Source organism: Vicia villosa, unplaced genomic scaffold (genome assembly GCF_029867415.1).
Source record: "Vicia villosa cultivar HV-30 ecotype Madison, WI unplaced genomic scaffold, Vvil1.0 ctg.003833F_1_1, whole genome shotgun sequence".
NCBI classification, from domain to species: Eukaryota; Viridiplantae; Streptophyta; class Magnoliopsida; order Fabales; family Fabaceae; genus Vicia; species Vicia villosa.
In genome coordinates this window covers 12401-17787 of record NW_026706314.1, presented here as the reverse complement: position 1 = coordinate 17787, position 5387 = coordinate 12401, and positions in this window count along the sequence as shown.

Genomic DNA, 5387 nt, shown 5'->3' with positions numbered 1-5387 from the left:
ATTAGAACACTTCTAAATATTCCAGGAAAGACTAAAGATAGTAAGACTTCTCGTCTTGACATGGACACGATGGGTATACGAAAACAGTTGGCTCCAATAGAGAAAGGAAAACAGTTGGTATTAAAGTTCCCCAAGGTTACTAAAAAAATATCAAGAAACTTGTATCAATGAAAGATCCCAAGTTAGTTGGTTTAAAATCTCATGATTGTCATGTATTGAAGCAATAACTTCTACCAGTGACTATTAGTGGGATCCTACCAAAAAATGTGAGAGTAACTATAACAAGATTGTGCTTATTCTTGAATGCAATATGTAATAAAGTTCTTGGTTTCCAAAAATTTGATGAATTGGAAGACGAGGTTGCCAGAATCTTATTTCAATTGGAGATGTATTTTCCTGCTCTTTTTTTTAACATTATGGTTCACTTACTTGTTCATCTAGTCATAGAAATCATATTTTCTGGTATAGTTTATTTATGGTGGATGTATCCAATAAAGTGATATACGAAGATATTTAAATGATATACGAAGAATCATCACAGACCAGAAGCTTTGATTGTTGAAAGGTATATCACAGAAGAAGCTGTTGAGTTTTGTACAAACTATTTGTCGGAGAAGATTCTCTTGGAATTCTAAAGTCTCGTCATGCTGACACGGACAGAAGAGGTATTCAAGGTCTAAATGTTAAGTCAATGGCTCGGGATGTAGTTATTCAAACACATTTCCGTATATTGAATTATATAGATGAAGTTCAACCTTTCATAGATACTCACAAAAGACTTTTGAGGAAAAAATATCCCCGAATGAGTGAAAAGTTTTTGTTGATAGAGCATAACAAGATATTCATAGATTGGTTTAATGAATGTGTATCTAATGATCGTAGTGCATTTGATATACTTATACGGATGTCGTACGAGCCAAAATTTTGTGTCGTAAATTATAGGCAAAATACCCTTTTTGGTCCCTTATGTTAACCTCGGGGTTCATTTTGGTCGCTTAACTTCAAAAAGTATCACATTGGTCCCTTAACTCTTCAAAAGGTGTCATTTTAGTCCTTTTTGTCACATTAGCGACGAAAAAACTCAAAAATCGGTCGCTATTTCCGTCACTAATATGACAAAAAGGACTAAAATGACACACTTTGAAGAGTTAAGGGACCAATATGACACTTTTTAAAGTTAAGGGACCAAAATGAACCCCGAGGTTAACATAAGGGACCAAAAATTATATTTTGCCTATATTATACTGAATACAAAATTGGTCATCATACCTTTTATACAAAATCAAAAGATGAATGTTGTACAATGCAAAATAGTGGGGTTATGGTTAAAGCCTAATCGATATATTTCTCTAGTTCAAAAGATAAAAATCTTATATTGGCAACTACCGCGTTCTATGGTGTCATTGATGATATTTGGGAGACTAATTATGTTATTTTCAAAGTCGCTTTATTTAAATGCAAGTGGGTTCCCAATAATAGTAATGGTGTATACATTGATGACTTAGGACTCACCCACATCGACCTTGGCAAGGCATCTTTTATGACCAAACCATTCATCATGGCTTCTGAAGCAAAACAAGTTTTCTATGTTACCGACCCTTCAACCATATCGGATAAATGGTCATTGGTTCTCCAAAGAAAACACATTCCAATTAGTGATGAGAGTCTTGATATTCCATCCACACAAGAATTCTCAAAAGAAAGCCAAAAAACTGGCACAAGACACTAGATCAAGTACTTTGGGCTTGTCGAACCTCTCCTAAGGAAGCAACAAATAGTACACCTTTCCAGTTAACATTTGGACACGATGGAGTCTTACTTGTCGAAATCTACTTGCAATCGGTACGAATCCAAAAGCAAGGAGAAATCCCATATGACCTATATTTGGAGATGATGATGAATGAGTTGACAGAATTAGACGAAGAGAGGTTGCTTGCGTTAGAAGTTTTGAGGAGGCAGAAGGAGAGAGTAGCAAGGGAATATAAAAAAGGGTCAAAGGTAAAACTTTCGTTGTAAACAATTTAGTTTGGAAAGTTATATTACCTATGGATAAAAAGAATAAGGCTTTGGGAAAATGGTCTCCACATTGAGAAGGACCTTTTCGAATTCTGAAAGCATTTTCAAATAATGCTTATGAGGTAGAAGAATTAGCAGAGGATCGAAGGATCCTAAAAGTAAATGGGAAATATTTAAAAAAGTATAAGCCGTTTATGCACAAGGTTAAGATCACAACAAAGTAGACATCAAAAGTTAACATTATAGATAAAATGGTGAATATATATAATTCATTCCAAAATGATCATTTCGCAAAAATGGCTACATTTTAAACAGAAGTACAAAAGTGATGCATAAATCTGAGAATGCATCATCATTAAAAAAAACCTAGAAGATAACTTCAGTTATGACCAAGACGCAACTTCTCTAGATCTAACTTTCCCCCACACTCTGTTGCAAGGAAATCCGACAATCCCGCTGCGCGCATGTTTCTGATCACACTCGTCTTGATGAAGATGTGAGTCAGAAGTCTTCCGTAGGGAATAAAGAAGACCTTACCCTTGTGTGAGTCCATGATCTCTTCCTTGAGATAGTTGAAAATAGCAAGGGGCGTATTGATCTTTTCCATGCGAAGAAGGGGAATGAGAAACTGAGGTCTTCGAGCATTATTCTGTCTTGATCTTCCATCCTGGGACGAAAGTTAAAAACTAGAACTTGGTGCCATATCCTACCTATAAAGGCAGTAAATGCCTTATTGGGATTGGTAAACACCACCTTCAGGATATCATAGACAAGCATGCTTTCATGTTCAACAATGGGAGCTCCAACGTCTTCACACTTAATCATTGTTGAAATGATTTTTGTAGTGATAGTGATAGGGAAAACAAAGATGGTGGAGTGAATAGTTTCACTGCCCTCCCGGTCCCGGTGGACAGTTGCATTTCTCCAGAAGTTTGCAAGAACAGATGGATAGATAGGTCCATCCAAGATGGTCAGGTAATACTCTCGATTTTTTTTGCAAACATACGGGGAAGATCAATCCCTTGTTCTTCAAAATCAATAGGAGATAGGATCCTTTCCTTGATGATTTGAGGAATGATTTCTTTGCTAGAGGAAGACATGATGAGGAAAGTAAAGAGTTTGTTCTGGATAAAGAGAATGAAGTTATTGTTGTGTTTGGAATAAGAAAATAAGAAGGATTGAAAGGTTTATATAGGAGAAACCCACATTGGGGTTGGTTACGCAAAAGCAGTAGTAATGGACCACGTGTTGAATCCCTAGGAGGAAGTTGTATAGTCCGCCGCAGTTGTGCCTTGGAAGTTGAAGTCAAATCATCGCATAACTGGCACGCTCGGGGCACTCAAAGGTCTAATCGAAACTTAATGACCATAGGGAATGCCCAACATTACGAATATTCATAATATATAGATAATCATTACAACTAAAGTGATGATTAGATTGAAATATTCAGAGTCGCCAAAAATCCAAGTTTTGTCTTAAGGTGAATTACAAGCAAAGTTAATTCAAAGGCAAAAAAGGAACAACAGAATCCAAAGACTAAAAGGGAATAGAGGACTTCATTCGATGGTATTTTATCTTCGCCAAGTCCATCTTGTACTGGGCAACTATTTGAATCTCCCTCAGGCGAGCGACATCTGTGTTCATAGCAGTAGCTTTTTCAACATGTTCGACACTCTGCTTCGCTAACTTGTCCGCTTCGATGCTGTCCAAACCTTGAATAGCAGCTTGCTCTACTTTTGCTTTAGATATTTTTTGCTCCAGCTCTTCGATTTGAGATTCCTAGAGCCTGATAGAAGAAGCATAATTATCGAAGCTAGTTTGCGCTAATTGTTGGGAAGCAAGCGATTTCTCATACGTTCCGAAGGCAACAAGCGCTTTGTCAAATTCAGCAGATTTGGCGCATTTGATTGATTTGATTTGTGCAGTAGCGTCCACTTCTCTGTTTCGCTCTGCCTGGACTTGATCAATTAGATTTATAATATCGATAAGGGCTTCGCCTACATCAGCAGGGCAAGTAGTGATGTTGATCTTGCCTATCAGCTTTTTAATGCTAAAACCAACACCCGCTTCTGTCCTCAATTTCTCAAGGAGGCCAACTTCAAAAACAAATTCTTTCACTTGCTTCAAGAGATCGTCATAAGATGCCTCAGATGCATTAGTGTCGGAAGGAGTCGAGGCGCCAGACATACTTTTATCAGAAGAGGATTCCCTCTAAGCCATCATCAGTTTGACGTATCTAAGAGGATCATTCTGCTTCAAAGCACTCATTTCCTCTTTAGTAAGTGGCGAAGTTGGACTCTGGTTTGCAGTAGGTTGAACAGAGATGGGTTGTGTGGTGGTTTCAATAGCAGTTTCGACAAGAGTATCCTTGCCTATTTCAGGCTCCGTTCCTTCCTCAATCATGCCTTCATTTTGGTTAAGAGTTTGTTCAGCGTCTCTAGTGGATAGATTATCATCATAATCTCTGGCAAAACTGACATGAAGAGAAAGATTACTAGGAGTTTCTTCAGAATCTTTACCTCCTGAGTTTGCCTCTTTAGTGTGTGCCAAATCCTTTCCCATGTCTTCGATAGGAGAAGAAATCTCTTGTTCTTGCTGAGCGTCAGTCGGTTCAAGTAGTGGTGCTCCAGTAGAAGATCCTTTGTTTTGAACAACATTTATTGGGGTGGGGATGGGTTCCCATCATCTGAAGGATCACCTTGATTGGTAGTAATGGGGATCATGGTTTTTTCCTAAAAATAAGAGTATTAGAATAAAAAGGAGACTCATCTTTTCGGCAAGCGGAAGATAGTGAGAAATTATTACCGGTTGAGCGTCAGGTTCAGAAGCATTGCTCCCAATGTGCTCTAGCATCAAGTTGCCAGAAGGTTGAGGCTGAGACTCTTTGGGAGGGGGAGGAACGATTTTGAGTTTAACATTGGCAAGGTTCGTATATTGATAAGAAGAGACAGTTTCCGTATGTTTCTTTTGGTTTGGGAGAAGCGATTTCCCCATGTTCTTTGACAGCGGCGGGATCACCAATGGAGTTTTTTCTTTTGCTTGGCGTCAAAGGAGGTTTGCCACTATCCTGAAAAAGAAAAAGACAATGGCCTTTAGTAAAAGGGAAAGAAATAAAAGATCATATCATTAAATACCTTTGATTTTTTGTTGTTTTGGGAGAAACCTCGTCAACTGGAATTCCCTGACTTTAAGAAGTGGTCATGCTAGAAGCAGTTTTCGGCGCAGGTTTGTCTTTTTTTTTGCGCTTTCCTTTCGATGGATGAAAAGAAGATAATATGGTCGAAACATGCAATATGTCAAAGATTAGTAGGTTGAAAGGTTGTAAAACCAAGAAATCCAAACATTCCACACCTTGACCCACTGGAGAGGTA